This window comes from Buteo buteo, chromosome 20 (genome assembly GCF_964188355.1).
Source record: "Buteo buteo chromosome 20, bButBut1.hap1.1, whole genome shotgun sequence".
NCBI lineage: Eukaryota > Metazoa > Chordata > Aves > Accipitriformes > Accipitridae > Buteo > Buteo buteo.
Genome location: NC_134190.1, coordinates 6959522 through 6980478, shown reverse-complemented (window position 1 = coordinate 6980478; position 20957 = coordinate 6959522). Strand labels below are relative to the sequence as shown.

At 44.2% G+C, this 20957-nt stretch overlaps 1 long non-coding RNA gene across 2 annotated transcripts in view; it reads right to left on the bottom strand.

The window, feature by feature from the left end:
* Positions 1 to 1717: 1717 nt before the first annotated feature.
* The window catches only part of LOC142042412 (uncharacterized), a 48420-nt gene continuing 29180 nt past the window's right edge, over positions 1718 to 20957 (bottom strand). Inside the window, exon 4 of one of the 2 annotated variants that reach the window (XR_012653759.1) lies at positions 1718 to 2641. This is a non-coding gene — a long non-coding RNA (uncharacterized LOC142042412). Of the gene's footprint in view, positions 2642 to 18394; positions 19025 to 20957 lie in introns of those variants that run through there. The other variant, XR_012653760.1, reaches the window with a different exon arrangement.

The window sequence follows — 20957 nt, the reverse complement described above, 5'->3', positions numbered from 1 at the left end:
GATCAGTTTAAGCCCTGCCAAAACTGAAACCATGTAATATTCGAAGCAGAGCTTTCAGATGACCAGGAAACCTTTAAGGTGAAAAAAAAAGCGTGCTTATCTCAAAAATCTGTGTCAGTGCCACCCTTGTTTGGCAGCACCTGAACGGGGAGTTCCAAGATCTCAGCTGTGGACTTTGCCCCAGACAACATTTAAATGAAAATCCCAAACAAAAGAAGCCTTACAGTTAGTTATTCTTTTGACATAAAAGCCAGTTATCTCACCTTCATCACGATGAAGTGCTCCGTTTGGTGGGTTTGCATAGGGATGATTGCTCATGGGGAATTACAAACCTAAGAAAAGTGACACAACGCTGCAATGTATGGAGAGGGATGAGTCAGCGGTCCCAGGTTCACGTGGGAGCTCTTCTGGTCAGCCAAGGGCAGGACCTGCCCGAGCACCACCTAAAACGTCACACCCGTGCCGAGGTTGAGGGGCTGGGCTGGGAGGGGAAGGCTGAGGGAAGCGTTAGCTGTTCCCCTTTGGCTGCTGGCAGCTTTCTGAATAGGTCTACGAGCACACTTCGGTCAGGTGGAGTACAGCCCGGCGGGGACTCCAGGGAGAGAGCTGCAAGTGCCAGGGACAGTGAAACTGGAGATCCAGCCCCGTGCGGAGCATCCCACAGTAAAACTGTGACAGGGCACGCCTGTCAGTGGTGGCAAGGGGAATTCTGGAGCTGAAGCTGAAAAATTGATGTGTTTGACCAAATTAAACAAGCCTTACTTCAACCAGGGAGACAGTCTCGCTGCTCGGAGGAGGGCCGGTACTCTTGTACTTATGAAAATACTCTGCTACTGACTTAAAACATGAACAGCAGCAAGAACAGGTAGGATCAAAGATCCAGATGGGTGATCCAGCTCAGCAGTCAACTAGATCACTGCTCTTCTGAAAAGGACTATAAAAGCAGAAGGTCTTAGAGATTTAGAAAGAGTCACACTTGACACACGTCCACTTGACACATGTCAAGAGAAGGAGAAAACCAATAAAACTTACACCAACCAAAAGTAATCTCATCCAACTGGCTGGTGTACTAGAAGGTTTCATTTGGGTGGTTTACTAATTGGCTGCAATACAGCACCGTGGCTTGGGGGGCTGGGTGGGGTGGGGAGGGGGGGGTTGGCAGTCTTAGTTTGTGTGTGAAAGAAGTGAAAGATGGCACATTAGCAAAAGATTTTGGCTAGCCATCTCAGCTGCAAAAGAAGGGGAGAGTCTTCTGCCTACCTGAGCCCATGGTATATAAAGTGGCCTGGAATAAAGCCGATATATCTTACCTGACCTTCTGTTTATCGTCCCTTTACTAAGAGGCAGCTGGACATACTCTCCTGACACAGTTACTACCCTTGTAAGGATGTAGCTTATGCCGAGATACCTGCATCTCTCTAGGAAGGAAATAAGACAAAGAAAAGGTGCTTGCATTAATGCTGCCTCAGGGCACCAGCAAGTTACGGGTTGGTGGGTTTTACAAGACTACTTACTATGCTATTCAATTAAAAAAAAGAGCAGTTACCATAGCAACACCCACATCTAATGGCTCTTATGCTACCTCTGAGATACAAAGCACCTTCTTACAGAGATACATTGACCAATACAGCATGTCGTGGGAAGTTTTATGCTTCTAGCAATGGTTTAAGGGGGAGAATGTGCATTCCAATAACCAGACATATTTATATCCCCAGGTTGTAATATTAATTTATAACAAATTATTTTGGTTCCTTGATATCTCTTTTCTTCTCATTACCATTTCCTTTCTAATAGCGCCTTCATTTTTTCTTTTCCTCCCCCCTGGATGGATGATATTTGATTAAGTACAGGATGAGATTTGCATATGGGAGCTCAGGGATACGTCCAGCAGTTAGGTGGGTCATATCTGTCTGTAGATCTCGTATCTAGGAAATGCTACCACTTTATCACAGTCGAGCAGTCACGGCCGAGTGGAAGCCAGGGGCTAGGAGGTGTTTGTGGAATACAGTCTGATACTGGTAAAGGATGGCTTTCTGTCCTGAAAAGGGATGGAAGGCAATATTTTTTATTTCTCTTGCCCAGGAGGGAAAAGTGGGAGGGGGAGGGGGTGGTGCATCTCCCCCAGGGGTGGAGAAGAGGGTGCGAAAGTCTCTTTCTTGTCCTTCATCACAGGCACGGTCGAATGGGAGAAAAGTTACATCACCCTTTGTACAGGGCAAGGGCCAAGCTAACATCCCCATGGGCTTGCTGGAGCTGGAGGGCCACAATCAGAAACGTGAGGAAGAGAGAAGGGACAGCTGAGCCTCAGGATGTCCTCCTCACCCCTTGGCCCTCTCTGTGGACTTTTTATTTCTTCTCAACAAGTCACAGAGGGCACATGCACTGTTCGTGGAAGAGCAAGATACTGCAGGATGCTGCGTCCCCTGTCCCAAACCGCTGCTTTACCTATCTCCCTACGAAGTGACACGTCACTGGACCATCATCACTCGGGCAGGCAGGACTGGCTCCGGCCCCACGGGGAGCTTGGAGGGGTGAGGGGCAACGCAAGAGTCACAGAGCTTCTTCCCCTTCCCTGGGCAAAGCTCAGCTTGGGCTCTCTGGGTCTCACAGCTCGCCGGCCACTTGAGCTCCCACCATGTTTCTGAAAAGCGGGGTCAAAGCTGACAATTAGTTTCCAGAAACAAAAAAAGAAAGCAAACCTTCAATAACCTCTGTTTTTCAGTCTTCTAATTATCTAGCCAGCCCAGTAGGAGAGGAACAACATGTTTGTCCTTCCTACACCAACTATTCTTCGTAAATCTAAAAAAAATCCCAGAAGAAACCCTAATGATTTAAAGAAAGAGATAGATACAGATTAATCACAGTAATTACTATTTAGATATAGATTATCTGCATAAACACAGGACACCACTATTTTTTTACTGCAGCGTCGCTGAAAAATCTCTTTCATTCAAATTGCAAGACTATCAGTTCCATGTTATTTTTCCATGAACACAGGGCTCCATGTATTATTTGCAATGCTCCTAATTTTTAATTACCCCAAATTAAAACAATGGGATGATATATGATGAGTGAAGCCAAGCATATGTTAAAAACGTCTAAACAGTTTTACCTGGGAAAATGAACAGAAACATAAATTGCTTGTAGTGCATATTTAAAAATTCAATAGCAAGCTAAAATTATCATTTGCATTAATGTATTCTGAAATATGAATTATTAAGTGATTCACATTGGCGCAACAAAAGCCAGTTTGGAGAACCTAGCTTTAGCCTGAAGCATTCCTCAGCAGCCTTATCTTCCCAGTCCCCTCTAAATAGTGCTAAATATATAAAGGAGATTCTTCTAATTGGAAAAATGTATACACAACACCTGAATGAAAAAAAAAAAACCCTCCACGTTTCCAAGCAGCTTTAAAAAAAAAAAACCCTCTCAAACAAAAGAAATTCAAATATTCAATGCTATTCAAGTCTCCTGTCTCTTTTTCTCTCTTTCCTTTTTTAACCCCCTTTGTACTTTGCACTCCTGTAATTTTTTTTCTTTGCTTTAATCCCCGCCATTGCTTGGTTTCTTTTCTTCTCTTCTTTTTATCCCTTCGTTCTTGAAATACAGTTCCATTGTTTAGAGGTCAAGGCAACGACCTGCCCGAGCGAAGCGTGGCAAGTGCCCGCGCCCGGGGTGCTGGGGGAGCAGCCGGGGGTGCAGAGGGGTCTGTGCGGAGCTGGTCCCCCGGCCTGCGGCAGCATGCCAGCGGAGCACCGGGGCGGTGGGACGAGGAGGTTTCTCCACCCGTGGGGTGGGAGCGCTGGATCCCTCCTCTGCACAGCGGCGGGGAGTGTGGGAGTGTGCGGGATGGGGAGGTGGGGGGGATGGCTGCGAGCAGGAACATTATTCAGTGCTTCATCCAGCAAAGTCTTAGTTCACAGAGTAAGGCTTCCTCCTCCGCGTTGTGTAAGAAGGGAGAAACGTGTCAGCAACGTTTTCTGGGACTGGGGCTTGGACTTTGTAACTCAGGATCCCTTTATAGGGGATTTTTTTTTTTCCCCCTGCCTTTTTGTTTTGGGCTGAGGAAATGAGATCCTGATGGATAGCAAGGCAAACAAGTGCAAGTTAAAGAGGGACAGCCCAGTGATGGAAAAGCAGCCCCAAATCACTCCTGGACTGCCGTCCTTCTTCTGATGTGCTGAAGGTCAAGCAGTGAGTTTGTGGAAGAGCCAAAGTTAGCAGCCTGTATTCCCAGCGCTCTGCTTTCACTGTACAGGCTTGATTTCCCAGAACACTTCCTTAGCTCCAGTTAACTTCAGTGAGAGGACAGTTGCAAAATATCTTTGACTAATCAGGGCTGAGATGCTGTTGCTTCTCAAAACAGTTTATCAGTCATAAATGCCAGATCTGTGATGTGTGTTGTACAGCCTGAGTTTGCAGACTTCCTCCTGCACTGAGACACAAAGCTCAGCATTTCTGAAATTGAATTTCTCTTCATGCCATGTGATTACAGATATATTCTGACTCACTATTTCCATTTCTCTTATGTATTAGTAAAAAGGAAAAAATGGTTGAAAAAAATTATCTCTGTGGCATTATTTCTAAAAAAATTCATTTCATATGCAAAGTGTTACACTGCTCTGAGAAAAGTGACACCAAAGGACTTATGTGTAATTATGGCTATGTGTTGTGCATATACAAACACACACACACAGAGCACTTGATGAGCTATGCTAATAAAGAGACAAAAAGTGGATGTGACATTTACCCAATATAATAAACATAGGTCAAAAAACAAGTTGCCATGGGATCATTAGGAGCAGAGTTATGCACGAATAGCTTTATATGGCCAGCAGTATTGCTAGTCCAGTATCTTGTCACCACACAAGCATCCTTAGGAACCCTGGTTCCAGGGAATATCTTAATCCTAGTCTGCACGCATTAGAAAGGTATAAACCTTGAATTTGAAGAGTTTCTTCTGCTTTTGTCAAATTTGTTAACCTGGCTGTAGATTTTTGTTATCTGATTTGGTATCAGATCCTTTAAAAAAAAAATCTGCTATGTTCTTGGCCTCTGAGATCTCCTGGAACAGTGGATAGATTAGTTACATGCGTGCAGGCATAAAAAATCATCCGTCTTTCACTAACTTTGAATTTTCCACTTTCCTATGTCTTTGAATTTCCCCATGTTCTGGTACCAGGATCCCATCACGCTCGCTGGGAGAGGAGCAGGGAGGGCAGGAGCTGCAGAACAGGTACCTGCTCGTACAAAGCTCCCGTGTTTCTGCCTAGGACATCCCGGCCCAAAGTGCAGCTCTCAAGCTTGCCCAGTGAGGACATGCTTCGTGCGTGCTCTGTATTGGTTGACCCAGGGAGACCGAACATCACTCAAAGTAGGTGGAGATCAAAGTGTGCGGAGATCGAAGCGTGCAGAGAAACTGCTCCACGTGAGCTTCCAGGTGGCCAGGAAATGCTGACAGATGAGCTGCAAGAGGAGTTCTTTGCCCACTTTGCCCACGCTTACTGCAGACGCCCGTCTCACACTTTGCTGCTTTTCATGAGATGTGGTGCCTGGTGCGAAGTGAACATGGGAAGGTGACCTGGCTCCACCTACCCCTGAAGATGTGCTCCCAGGTAAACCCACTGGCCCTGAAGGGATGCTTCCAGGCACTGGTGGTCTACATCAGCCAGATCCCCCCCGATTCTTCAGAACTGAGGCCAACAGTTCCCCCGAGCCATCTCATGCCTCGTCATTACCCGCATCAAACCATGGCTGCGCAAAGGGGTACCTCAGCAGCAAACCCTGGGGGCTGAGCACCCTGCTTCACATTCCTTTTTGGCAAGATTTCCAACCTCCTACTGGCCCAGGAGTGGCAAGAACCCCTTTTGGGCATCCCATAACTGAGTCCCAGGATGTCTCCCCTTGCATCTATCTGCTGAAAGTCGTGAACTGGGGCAGCGACTGCTGCTCGGGCCCCATTTTGGAGACGGCTCGCTCCCACCTGCCGAGCTCAGACGGGCAGTGGTGAGTCAGGGGCCACGCTTGCCCATTTCTCCACATTGTTTCACGTTCAGTGAAAAACAAAGCTGTCAGTAATTAACAAAACATGAGATATTTGAGAAACCAGATTTGCCAAGCTGCTATTTTAGCAAATCATAACGGTGTCGCTGCCAAAATCATCACTTCTCTTCTCCCCTCTGCCCCCCCCTACAGAATCAGTGGTGCGCTGTGAAATTGAAAAACTCTGTGCAGGAAGAAAGTGAGGTTCAAAGAGAGCTGTGGTTTTCAGTTTGTTACACTACCAATGCAAAACATGCCATAAACAAATTAATGTCACTGTCTAAAAAATTCTCGCTTCTTTGAATTTTTCTTGCTGTCTGAGTAATAATAAACAAGCTGGTCCTAATCAAATAAAGCACGCACCTACCAAAGGGTTTTGTGAAAAAATTATCATTCTCTTCCTTTAAATGGAGGGAAATCCAGGCTGGCAGAGTTATAGTAATCCATACAATATGGTTTGTAAGCCAGGAGTAAAGTACACGGCTCCAAGGACCCAGTCCAGCTCATTAACCGCTGGACTGCAATGTTGTCCCCTCCAGTGGATGAGCTTGGTTGCAGGATGGGCTCCCTCCATCAGAAGTTATAACAGGCCTGATTCTGCACCACACTTATTTAGTGTTTTAAGGTGTGCATAACTCTTGTATCTCACAAACCACAACTGGAACTGAGACCTCTCACCCTGTCACCAGAGTTGCATAGCATTAGCCAAAAAACAATGAATTCTATATTCTATAAACCTTATTGTCTAGATGTGTATGTGTTTAAAGAAGCTACATATTCACCAGCCTTTAGGCTTTTTTCTGAGTTCAACTGTGCTAGCAAATGACCTTGCGATTTCTAAGAAATTAGGCAGAAGTCAGGTACTGGACAGAATGAGATTCCCTCGGAGTTTTGTTACAGGAACAAAGCTGTATGAGGTCAGACATTAAATAGGGTGGAAAAAACCATATTAAAAGCATGAGTCAAGACTTGTTGGAGTCATCAGAAATTTTCTGTCTGACTTCTGTGGACACTGGATCAGGCTGTGAAAGTACATTATGATTTCACATTTCAGTACTCAAACTTCAGGATGTCAAAGTCAGGCTATTTACACTGCTCCAAGGCATCTGGATTTGACAGCATTAACGTTACTACTATTTTTCATATAACCCAAGCTAATAAGAGACAACTTCTTTTAGAAGCCATATACTAAACCTCGAGGAATTAATTTAATACTGGAATGTTAATGTTAAACTCTCTGATGTAATTGATTAGCACATCTTTGTTGACTCATGGTGACATTTTCTAAAGTGCTTAAACAGCTGAAGAATACAAACCAATTAAAATGAATTTATGTCCCTTTGAAAAAAGGAGGCATTTTCAAAGGTGTCCAGTTTAGATACCCTTTTTCCTCTAGAAATGAGGGAGAACTGAGTGTCAACTTTCTAAAACTAGTTTTGAAAACCTCACGTTTAATTCTTTCTGTGGACCGTATTTTAGTATTTTTTCCATCCCAATACATTTATGCAAGGACTGTCACTCCCTCTTGCTCTTCTAACAGGTACTTTCACCAAACACAGCAATACTGCAATACTCACGTAACCAAGATAACTCCTGCAGTGCTGCAGCATCACACTTCTCAACATATGAGATGACATATATCCGGGGATTTGATGGAGTTTCCTGGAGTGCTTTAGCTTCTCTTGAGATTCTCACTCTCTTCTTGCTAGTTGTTTCTTATCACAGACGGTGCCTTAGAATTAAAATAGTCTGCCACCGGCTGTGAGTGCATATGTAGACACAAAGTTGCTCTGTTATTCCTAACAGTGACCCATCGCAGCTGAGAACTTTGCTGAGGATTTTTATTCCATAGTGCTCCTTCGTGGGAGCTGAAGACACTCAAATCTATCTGATGAGCTGCTAATATGGGCATTAGCTTTTACAATTACTCTGACCTCTTCCTAGAGTCATTTGCATAATTATTTCATGCTAAGTAGAACAGCTTCATGTCTTGAGGAAGCTTCTTCGCACCATTTCCAACAGTGCACATGGGAGCACTAGATTTCCTTCTAGTGTTCCTTCAAAGTTGGGTGTCTTATATCTGAAGTTCTTGGGTACACGGTCACTTCTCCCCTTCCTTCCTCCCAGCACTAGCCCTCAAGTGGAAGTTAGGTATGTCTGGGAGCCCCTGTTTGGTTGGGCATACCAGCTATTAAAGGCAGGGGAAACCCAGAGCTTGAGAAACCCACCGGACCTTTGATGTGAGGTAGGTCTCTGAGCAGCTCAACAGTTACATGGTCTAAATGGTTTTGCAGGTTGGCACAAGCAGAAGGGTGGCCATTGGAGGGCTCCAGGCACCTCCACAGTTAGCAGGCAATTAGAGGTTGTAGTGAGAAGGTCCATGGTGTTCAAACAGTGAAGTTAGACTGTTGCTGTTCAGGCTGCTGCTGATCTACAGCAAGATGTTGCCTCTTCTAGCCCAGCCCCAGGTGTTTGGTGTAACTCGATGGCTACCACATCCATAGCACATCTCTATGCTTATACTCCAACCCAGTTAAGCTTGTTTAGCCTTAACATTTTTGATAGGATTTTTTTTATATATATACTTAGACCATTTTGGCCAGCTGGGGAGTGACAGTGATACTGGCAGATCTGGACTGGAAGGGGAGAGGGAGACAAATGCCTATAAGGAAGATAACTGATGAACAGCTGAGAACAGACTGTGTTTGGTAATCCCTTAGTCCATATCGGCTGCAGCCAAAAGTGCTGTTTTACATCTGATTACAACCTTTGTCTTCTAAAGAGCTCTGAGTCCCTTGGTGGATCGTAGCAGTTTCAAGAAATTATCTGCTATCTGCATATCCTACATTGCTTAGGTATACAAGTAAGATATTCCTTACTGCTCCTCCCTCAGACACTCTGGAGACATGAGACAGACGATTCCAGTCTGGATCCATTCCACTGCAATTATCCACTGTTTTTTTGTAACATATTTTTTATTTAAATAAATCAAGAGGTTCCATTTAGCACGTTGCGTTTGTCTTGGCATACACTTCACACATGCAGAAACTCTATATTAAGGCTTTCATACAGCCGTTAGCGAAAGAATCAGCCAAATGTATCCCTGGTGTAACTCTACTGACTTCAGTGAAGTTTCACCGGGGTATCCCTGTTCTGTTGATTTGTCCCCTTTGTTCTCATTCCAAAAGACAAAACCCAAGAAAATGTATGTTTGTATTTAGTTAACACAATGTATTCCCTGTATGGTACACATGTAAACCCCTGCACTTTCCTTCATTGTCTGCTATACTGCTTGCTGGTTTACAGGAATGATTTTCACGTTTATATATCATTCTGGTTTTACAACAGATGTTGTAACAACATAGATGTTGCAAGAACAAGCAGCAGGAAATCAGGAAACATTAAACTTTAAGTCGCCATTCACCCCATGAACATAAGCTGGCAATCCTGAAGTGAGACTGTTGGTACCGGCAAATGTAAAGAGCAGCGGGAGTAACTTAGGTGATGAATTATGAGTGCCAGTCTCCAAGGATCAGTTCTTGGCCCTATTTCAATGTAAGGGTTAAAGCAGCAGCATCAAAGAGGTGAGAAGAAGCAGATCCAGTAACAGCGTGCTGGTCTGGTGTGAGAGGTGGGCAGGACTTCACCTGGCTTACAGTTACCTGGACTGTCCTGTCATGGCTCCAGGTTTGCTTCAGCAGGTGTCATGAGGTGTTATCTCTTTGTGCCGTATAAAAACCAGGTAAGCAGAGCACTGCCTACTATGAGAGTCAGTTTAGGCAGAATTAAAGCAGAGTGACTTCAGTCAAGGAGGTGAGACTTGAGCAAGCTCCCTTACAAATTAATTTTTGCCTCTCTGCTATCAAACACTTTATCAATGACATGGATGGAAGCATAACTGCATTACGGACTAAGTCTACCCTGACAAAAAGAGTCAGTGGGAGTGATAAAGATTGCAGATCACCAGTCTGGAGCACTTGCTAAATTAGGCACAAGCAAATGGCATGCCTGATGATACAGGGCTATATCTGCCAACAGAGAATTCCTCACACTGAAGGGGTGCACAGGCTACCCCTGACAGCCAGTGCCCAGAGGTGTGGTAGGTGACACGGTACGTGGCATCTCCGCGTGATGCATCAGCCATTGCCGTGCTCAGTTCTATTAACAGAAAATACCGTTTCTCCTGCCACTCGGGGGTCTCTTACGTATTTGGTAGTGGCAGGATCTCTGCAGTACTGTGTCTGTTTCTGGGTGTTGGAGCACTATGAGCACTCAGAAAAGATCCCCTCAGGGGAATGATGGGCTCGGGGCACATGACTAGGGCACAGACCTGAAGGTGAGAGTGTGGTTAGCATGTCAAGGCAAAGGCAAAAGACTTATTTAATCACCATCAAAACAGGCAACAAAAACCTGATAATGTGTGGGCTTTTTAGTTTAGCAGATACATAACATTCTGTGGCTGGAAGTTGAAACCAGTCAAATTCAGAATAAAACTGACATGCAGATTTTTAACATTCAGGATAATTAACCAGTGGAGTTATTTCCCTAGGGCTACAATAGAGTATACATCATTGGAGAACTTTTCAATCAAAAGAGCATGCGGGTTTGGGCTTTTTTTCCCAAATAGATATGCTCTAATTCAAGGAGGAATTAATTGAGGCCAGTATTGCAGTCTGCACAATACAGGAGATCACATTAAATGTAACCCTTGATGTTTTGGGCATCTTTTACTGGGCAGAGAGGCCCAAAAGCAGGATCGTACGTATATAAAAATAGTCTTATTTATTGCTAACACACACAGCAGTGGGCCAGGACTAACATTATTAGGCTAAGCATTCATATGCTCAGTATCCATGGGGCAGTCACCTTGTGAGTCTCTGCTGGCCAAGGTGCTGTCAGTCAAGAAGAGACGTGTCAACCTCTGTTTCTCCTTAGAACAGGCTGATCCTCAGTCCTGGTGATGCACTGCCTTCCTCTCTGCCTCTTCTCACAGGGTTTTTAGATCTTGTCAAGTCAATGATGGTTTTCTGCTTTTTTCCCCTGCCGAATCTCTGATGATTTTACTTCTCTGCTTCAAACTGTTACTAACTGGTACTTACTCAATAAGCTCACCTCTATGGTCCCTTTTTTTTCTGCTTTCTTGCCTTGCACGGCTTAGTTGCTTATAAAAATCTCTCACCTCCAGATTAAAGTGGGAGTGACAGCTACAACTCATCTCCATGAAAACTGAACCATGACTCACATAAATGGTTCCAGTGGTACCTTTTGATTTTACAGTTAACAAATATACTAGCTGCTCCACGACTTCCCCTCAGAGGTTGCATCCCATATGAACATACACCTTAACGAAAAGTCTCTGTTGAGCCTGCTTATGCATGAGGGTTGCAGGCATACCCAAAGAGGTAGAAGGAATAGTTCCCACCTTACCTCCGTGTAATGTCAGCCATGACTATTGAAAGTTGGAAAATCAGTAATTAAAAACAAATTCTGCTGCTGTACACAAATACTGAGTGAGGGGTATGTATGAGGCATGTGCTTTAGACCTCACAGAGGCAAATTAAACTGTTAGATAAATAGACAGTACTAGGTACTGCTGTGCTCTTATGTTTCACATTTTATATCTTTCTCTATAACTATTCAGAAAACCCAAAGGCACAGCTGTGGTTGGGGATAAAGTATGTGCCAAAGTTCAAATATCTACACCAATTCTCTAAGGTGTTAGAGTTGCTTAAAAGCCATAACAAAAAAAGTGCATTTTTCCCCCATTCCCTGTAATTCAAAACTTAATTACAAACTAAAATCCAGCAACTTCACTCTGGGTCTTTCAAGGGATATATAACATTTTGGGCAAAATATTGACAGAATGATAAATGTTCTGCAAATGCCCTGTAGAATAGAAGTATTTTAACTACAGGAGTGTCCAGAATGTAAAGCAAAGGATTTTCTAGCACTGATAACAAGTGGTACCATAGTCAGTCCTTAATGTCCTGCTTCATAAGCTTCTGTAAAATGCCATTGTTCTGTGAGCTCCACAGAACCTGTGCACACATCCCACCCAAAACTGCTATTGCAAGCAGAGGGAAAAAAAACTTCCTTCAGCTTTAGTGCAAGCCTTTTTTGGTGGATAGACAAGTAATGTTTGTTCTGGCTATAGTACGTCTTTTAAATGTTATCCGTTGCAGTGCCTGGAAACTCCACTAATGGCTGTGTGTGAAACTGTGACAGATGGATTACAGAGACAGATAACAGTGGACATTTTTATGTACTTGTAACCTGATAAAAATATTTCATTTTTATGTCCATGGATAACTTCAAAGAATAAAACAACAGAAAAAAACCCCAACCCAAACCAAAACACTAGCAGAGATGCAAAAGAATCTGAGAGGACAATGAAATTAATTATACACTCATCTACATCACCTTGAAATAAGATTCAAGTGAAGTTTCAGCGAGAGTCATGCTTGAGGCTTGAGTGCTAGTCACACCACCATGTCCTGCTAGTACGTAGAGCTAAGAAGTGATTTTTCTTTTTTTTTTTTGCACAAAGCTCAAGGGAGATGAGATGAAGCAAATTCATCCCTTTTGCACTGCTCTGAGTTTGACCACTCTGGTGGAAGCGCTGCACATCCACAGCCCAAGAGGCTGAGCCCTGCTGTCCGCAGGACTGCCTGTACTCTTGCGGAAAGTTAGGGTACACCACTAAGAGCTCTCCAAAAGCTCCCCATAGGAACCTTCTTCAGTGGGATGTGACATCCTTTCAATCTGGCTCACAAGGGAGAGCCCACCTGATGAATTTGGCTAAAGTTAAAACTCACTAATCTGAATGCCACTTCACGCCTTTGTGCTTATGAGATGAGCACCTCCTCTTCCTTCAGTTCGTAGAAAAGAAATGCAACTCATCTCTTCTTCCCTGTCTCCTCACAAAAAGAGCATCAGCACCAGCATGGTTCTCAGAAATTTGTAAAAGTTGTTTATTTTTGTTCCTTTTTCAGCGTCAGGAAGGTTACAGGGTAACTGTTCTCCAAGCAGTATGCCACTTCTTCTCCTAACAGAAACAATACAGGGTAGATCTGTGCAAACAATTGCTTGGTTTTGCTTTAAATTAAAGCACTTCCATTCTCAGAGAGACTGTTTCAATCTGGATGTTGAGACAATGTTTGGGTTGTTTCTTATTTAGAAGTGTTCATCCATTCTCAGTCACGGCAGAGACCGAGCACGGCATTACTTCGGTGTCTGCCTGGGGTGTATATGCGTGTGTATGTATGCATCCTATTTTTGAGCTATTTTAACTTACGCTTCATATTCTAGTGCTTTCTGATAAGTAGAGTTTATGTCAGAATAATTGGCCTGAGGATTTTTCTTTCCAGTCCAGTACATTTCTGAGGTACAGCTACATGGGATATAATGGAAATGCCTCTAGAGTATCTGTCTGACAAGGGAAATAGCAAGGGTAAGGAGTGAACACAAAACAGGGACCTTGTCAAAGAGTGTACAAGCGAATCAGTCCAATCAGTCACTGTGGGTGACGTATCTGAGCAAATTGAAGCTGACACAATGGTCAATTTGACTGGGGAAAGTATAATTTTGGATTAGGGTGAACACCTTTAATCTGTCAATTGTGGCAGTCTTAAACCTGTAATTGAAAGAGCACAGCACTGCTTTACTCCAGATGTCAGTCAAACCCATTCACCCTCTTCTGATCACTGATCAGTTTGCAGTCTCTTCTGCATTACTTATTAGACTCCTATTTATTTCCTCTTTTAGACAAAATTCTTTGCTCCACTTTAAAGAAAATCTCTATCTAATAAAGACAGCCCTTCAGAATAACACTTGGATTCACCTGATTTTCAAGCAGATGGTATTCAGGGCACAGGAAACAACAAAACAGAGTATCGCCATGTGTTTAATTTTAGCTCTCACTCCCTGAATTGCCGTTTCAACCATAAAACACTATCTTATTTTTAGTCTGCTTGTGTGCCTGAATAGTGTCAGCAATGCCACTCCAGAATTGCAGTCATGCCTCTCTAGTGTAATTCAGAATGAGTTAATTTCTGCCCTGGGAGCACCAGTCCCAGAAGATGGTTGAGTTTCCAGCCCAGTTTACTTGTCCCTCCTGTCTCCGTCTGGGACAGGTAAGTGAATGATTTCCATAGGCATCTTACCCACAGACCTGCCTGTGAAATTATGGACCAAGGATTATGGACTAAGGACTCATGGGATGCAAGGATCGCTTAACAGCTTCAGGAGAAGAATTACTCCATCCCTGCCCACTTACAGGTGGATGGTTCCATGATTTATCAAGAGAAATGGTCCACATGCTGCTCACAATTCCTGAGACTTTTACCCCAACATCACCTCTTCCAATATTTAGATTAAAGCAACGTGAAACGGAGAATAAAATTAGCCTGACCTTGCAATAAACAAACAGATAACAGAGTGACTTGCTGTATGAGAGGCCCTCCGGTTCTATTCAGCATCTCAGGCAAATTCAAGACGAGAATTTCCTTATCTTTGCTCATGCTGCAGGTGGGCCATGCCCCACACTAACATCCTTCTCTGAATACTGAACCTGACATTCTCCACGGCATTTTGAATTCTAGCCTCTTTAATTTTATGGTCGTCACAGATACAGTTGTTTTAAATGTTTGCTAGGGCCCTTCTGTTGCAGCTCTAGAGGCAAAAGGAGAGAGAAACCTCTTGTTATTCTTAACAGCAATCTTGTCTTTGGGAGGCAGGCCACAGGGAAGCACTGAAGAGAGAAGCAGATTCCCATCCCCTGGTAGGAGAAATTGTAGCAAAGGATTAAAGCAGCTAAGCAAACTCATTTCTTCAGCATGTGAGGTTGAAATAAACAGGCAAAGAAGCATCCCACCCTCCAGAGCTTCTCAAGAGTAAATCATCCAAACTATTAGTTATCCATCCTCTACTCTGTCATTATTCTCTGCCTGTCAGCTCCTTGTAGGGGCTGTCTGTTCCATCCCTCTTGTGTTATTATGGTTGCCATGCCCTCCTCTCAGCAGCTCCTATCAGTTATAATGAAACAGTGAGAGGAAAAAAACCAAACACTTGGGCTCCCAAATTACCAGGAATTAAAGGAACAACAACAAAATTGTAAAAAAAAAAAACCCAAACAAAACAACAACAAAAAAAACAAACCAAGAAACAGAATAAAAGGAAAACCAAAAAGAGAGAGTGAGAGAATTTTGCAATCTGTAGATGATTTCTGCTTCTGGGATTGCATTCGTCATTAAGATTTATAGGTCATTCCAGAGCTTAAATAGCAGATGTTTTCTCATTATTTATCTTCCTGGCTAAGGCACAAGATTCCTTTTTAAGGAAGTCTGCGTAACACATGCAATGAAAATAGACCAGGTCCTAAGATCAGCCCTTCTAACCAGCTCATAAAGGCTGAGCCAAAACACCCATCAAAGAGAAGTTTCATTTCACCCTTCCACAACAGGAAGAAATGTGCTCACTAGGGTCCGATCCTGAAAATTTCAAACAACAGAATTGAATTTTACCTCTTATCTGGCTGTCCTCTGTCTATAATTATGAACATTTGAAGAGTTTCTTGTATGAACAGTCAACTGGCTAGCAGGCTTCAGTTTCTGCGCCCCATCCCAAGACCTGTGTTTTTGAGCTTTAATCAAAACAGCATAGCAAGTACTACGCTGAATAACATCACTGCCACGCACGTTCTTTATAAAGCACAACCTGTTAGTACTACGCTGCAGTCATCCAAGCTGATCAAAGTGATGTCACTTTCCAGAGGCATCTCTCCTCATAAGACCCCTTCTGGGCTTTTTACATATTTAGCCACAGAACTGAAACCCTTTCGAGGATCCACTTTTCTAACCATTGCACCCCTTTGTATGCAAATCAGCGACCACTTTCTTTCAAGCTGTTTGCAAGCTATTTGCGCTTGCCATCCTTTGTCGTAGGGGTGGAAGGGAAAAATTAAACCAAACCAGAATTCTGAACTTTCTTCTTGTGTTCCTTATACCAGAAACACCTTCTGATTCAGAACTACAGAATATCCTTTCCATCCTGTAACGTACTCCCAAAATGTATGAATTGTACACATTTGTAACCTCCACAACTTTTGCATACACTGTTAGGTCTCTCTTGTCAGTGTAATTGGGCTGAATAGGGATCCCACATGCTCCCAATCCAGCTGGGTCTGGGTCTGACCTTGGAAGTGTTTCTAACTCTAGGACCACAGGATGGCTTGTGTGTGAAGATCCCCTTTCTGGCTGCTCTTCCCCAAGTGCAGGGCTTCGCAATTCTCCTGCTCCAGGCCTTACAAGCGCTGCTGAGACCACTCATGCCTGAACAACCTACTCAACAGCACACACCTCTAGGGTGATAGATTCACTTTAGAATCAAAAGTAATTAAGAGAAAAAGAAACAGATTTGCGCAGCAACCTCACTCTCAAACCACACAAGCGTTACAGCCCTTCAAGTAAAGCACGAAAAGCCTTCATAATCCCCTGCAGTGTCAACGGCCTCTTCTTGGAAGTCTATGGGACCTCCTTGCCTCTGCAGATGTTGAGGCATGGAATAAAAGAAACTTCGTCCCTTTTCCGAGATCTCAGTTTCTTACACCGGCTGCCCTGCTTCTCGGCATCGTCAGGCAATTAAAGCCCAAACCCCATTGGAGATGAACTGGAACAACCAAGTTCCCTTAAGCCTGCCTGCCCTCTTTAGCAAATCTGTTGCTCTGAGAAATACTACTGCTGACCCACACAGCAGCTATGATGGTGAGGTGCCATGTGAGATTTTAGCTGTAAGCACTGCCCTGTACAAAGGTTGTGTAAGCATCGCTCCTCCTGATATACCTCTATACTCAAGGACACTGTTTGTTCATTTGCTGCTGGTCCGGAGTTTCAGAGCACTGAAGTCACGGCACCTGCCCGCTCCCTCAGCGAGTTCACAGACAACAGTAACTGCACAGGACGTATGAGGGGCCTCTATTTCCTTCTACAGGCAAATACTTGACCCTCATCTTCCTCTCCTGACAATCAGCACACGCTGTAACAAGATGGAGAGAAGCCTTTGCCACGAAGCAGCTGTTGTACATTAGGGCTGCTACAGCGGATGACAGAAAAGCCCCTCCTGCTGCCCACCTCAAGACCTATGGACTCTTTAGCCCCTGTTGCCAACTAACTATATGTGTGCGTTGTCTTACAAACAACAGGATAACACCCCTTGACATCTCATGACTGCTCACAAGAGTTCACACCGTATTATCCTGTGAGTATAGAGGCTCTGATGCTGTGAGGAAGCACCAAGAGCAGGGCTGCTGCCCAAGGGAAGGTGATCCGGGAGCTGAGAGCAGCCCCAGCACCCTCAGCATCCAGGACCCGAGTACGGTGGGCAGAGCCAGGGGATGGTAACACGGTCCATCAACAGCTTCAGACACAGCAAGTGCTGAATCAGGTCCAGGGACCTTCCAGGGGCTCCAGCCAGGTTCAAAAGACACAGGACCAAAGACAGGACTGGAAAAAAACTACAGCGTACATCTGAGAGGGCTATCCAGAAAACAAACCACCCACAACATAGGTCCAAGGTCCATCTAGGAGACAGGGCCAGGGACAGCACTAGAGACAGGAGCACTCGTTTGCCACTGTATTTAGCACTGGAGCAGCCTCACCTTGACTATAGTGTGCAGTTCTAGGCCCCACAATTTCAAAGGGATATTAAGGTCCTTGAATGCGTCCAGAGGAGGGACTGAAGATGGCGAAGGGGCTGGAAGGCATGTCCTGTGAGGAGCGGCTGAGGACTTTGGGCTTGTCTAGTTTGGAGGGAGGAGGCTGTGGGGCGACCTCCTTGCTCTCTGCAGCTTCATTAGGAGGGGAAGGGGAGAGGGAGGTGCTGAGCTCTTCTTCCTGGGATCCACTGCCAGGACACGTGGGAACAGTATAAAGCTCCATGAGTGGAGGTTCAGACTTGGCGTTAGGAAATATTTCTTTACTGAGAGGGTGCTCAAAGCCTGGAACAGGCTTGCTAGACATGTGGTTGATGCCCCATGCTGGTTGGTGTTGAAGGGGCATTTAGACAACGAGCTTAATAACATGCTTTAACTTTTGGTCAGCCCTGAAGTGGTCAGGCAGTTGGATGCGATGATCATTGTAGGTCCTTTCCAACTCAACTCTTCTCTTCCATTCCATTCCATTCTACCTACAGCACAGGTCAAACAGAGGTGGGAGGCCCAGGCCTGACCTGAAATGGGGCTCTTGGGTCCCTGGGAGGGGGTGTGAGTGGAGGCCCCGAATTAGGCTGGTCACAACCACTGAGGCCTATTAGTGCCCTCAGGGCCCTGACATCCATCACGGGGCATTGACCTGTCTACCTTTAGGTATCACAGTGAGGCACCTCAGCTAGGCTGACTTCTCTATACTTGGACAATACAGTGTGAATTTACTTCGGTTAGCTAGATGGTGTGACTATCCCACCGCAGGTCTCACTACGTGACCCTCTCTGGGGAAGTATGGTAGTTCTTCTGTTCTTGGGGCCCTCATGCTCTGCAGGACTTTGCTCGAGGTAGACTGCACTCTCGCTTTAATCCTGTGCGTCCCAAAGTTTGCTCAGTCATTCTCAGAGCAAGTCACCCTCTGATTCTTGTCTTTAACCTCTTTCCCATGTATCTGCATAGTAGCTCAATGAACTGTCTGTAGTGTCAGTCTATCCAAGCTCTTTCCACTATGTCTGTGAGGAGGTAAAGAAAATGCATTTAAAAACTGTAGAGTCGGTGCTGTGTGCTAACTGCCTGTGTCCCTTGGAAAATATTTGCACTGCTTGTTATTGACATGAAAGTTCTCTTGGTAATTTGTACGCTGCTTTTAGCTCTTCAGGATTCCTTCCCTCTTTGGCTTCCCTAAAGAAATGTGCTATACAGGCTAACATGAGCGTTCAGCTGAGCTCCAGTCCAGTACTCTTCTGTATTAGGCGAAAATGTTGTTTTCATTACCAATCTTTAAACCTTAAAAAAAACAAAAAAACCCTGCAACTGAAACTGTTTCTCATAAAGTCCACATTGCATAAACAGTTGCCCCAGGTCCTGGGAACAACAGCCAGTCCACACATGGACTCCACCACAAAAGCAAGAGCTCATAGTGGTCAGGCCAGGGCAGAACAAGGACATGCTCACTTCAAGGGACAGATGGTATCTATTTAGCTAAACATTCTTCCACTAAGGCTGTTTTAACGCCCAGATCATTTTTATCAGTTTCTTATCACATTTGGGAGCCCAGCATGCTTCTGATGGAGGCTGTGTAAGTGCTTCCCAGAGAGTGCTGTAGTTTCAGGGTTCAAGGCAACATATCAGCTTGAAGAGGAGGTGTGTGGATGTGGAGGGGGGAAATAAAAACAACCCCATGCCATGTTTGCTGATTTTGAAATGTTCTTGGATGAATTTCCAGGTAGAATATAGATACAAGAACGTAGGAGGCCTCCTTCATCTATACCTAGTTTTGCTATACGTTCAGGGCCAGACTGTGAGCATTTAACTCATCCATGCCTGTGCACCGTTTTGTAGGCTGACATGAAGGAGGTCTGCCAGTGCTCTGAACAACTCAGAGATGCCTCACTGGCATCTGTAGCATGGTATTAAGCCCAAGCTATCCTGGCTCACATCTGACTGCAAAATTCAGTGTAGACATGCAACTTAGCCTGGCACCCACTCCTAGGAGTGCTTCCCTTCCCAGATACTTCTGTTGCGAGGACAAGGTGTTACTCATCATCACTACGCATATCACAGGGTGCCTTACTGTTAGACTGTCAGGCAGAGCTGTCATCTGAAACCTCCAGTGCAGTGAGGCGATACAACCCTCTGTCAGCCCTCTTGAACTGTGAAAGTACCACATGCAAAAACTAGTAGCACGACACCTGCCCAGCGTATCATGCACCAAAACACCTTGATGTAAAGAACGGGAGGGTGTTCAGAGAGAGCAGAGAGGAAAGTGTGGGACACCTATGAAAGGCAAAGAAAAGTCTCCCTCTCTCTTTTTCTTTCTTCACCAGGGAACTGGCTCACACAGTACTACAATAACAAACACTGGCAGGCTGCCCAGCATCACTGTACTCTGGTTGTAAGTGAACTATGAGGCTCAAGCAATCTTCTGGGAAAAGTTCACACCAAATGTATTGCATGTTATGTTTTCCCCTCATTGTATTTTTTTTTTCCAAACCAGTCTATTATATTCCTTCCCTGTTGCATTATGGATTTCTTTAAGATCCCCAGGAGCTGCCCTTTTAAAAACCAAACATTGAGTAATCGAACAGATCTGTTTGTTAAACTAACAGAGATAAACTAGTAATCCTCCTCTCAGAGACACCCCTCAGAATAAAACCAGAGCACAACTCATTAAATGGTGGGGTTTTCTGTTGTTGGGAATTTGTTTGCTTGGGTTTTTCTCTCAGAAAAAACCAAGAAGTTAAGTGAGAGAAAGAAGTGCATTATTAAAACACTATCATTATCTATATGAGGTACATCTTCCATGGAGTGGAAGCCAAAGCAGAGTAGACTTTACAATAGTAGTGCAGTAAAAGGAAAAATGTTCCAAAGAGCACGTTCTGTGTTTGACCTGAACCTTTCAAAACAAGTCTTATGTGGTTTTACATGATAGTCCTGGTCATCTCAAAGATGCCAACTGTAACTCCCACTGTAAATTTAATGGGTACACAAATATTTTATTAGTAGTACATGAGTCTTGAAGAGTGAAGGGAAGAGTCATGCATTCTGTGCTGAAGGCAATAATAAGAAGCATTTATTTATTTTTGACTGTTTCTCAATGTGGCTTTTACAGAGTCATAAAAAGACAAATTTTTTAAGTTCACAAAAACTATGAACACATTGGACATAATTTGTCCAACAAATCAGACCACAGATAGTCAGTTGGAAACTGGATAACAAA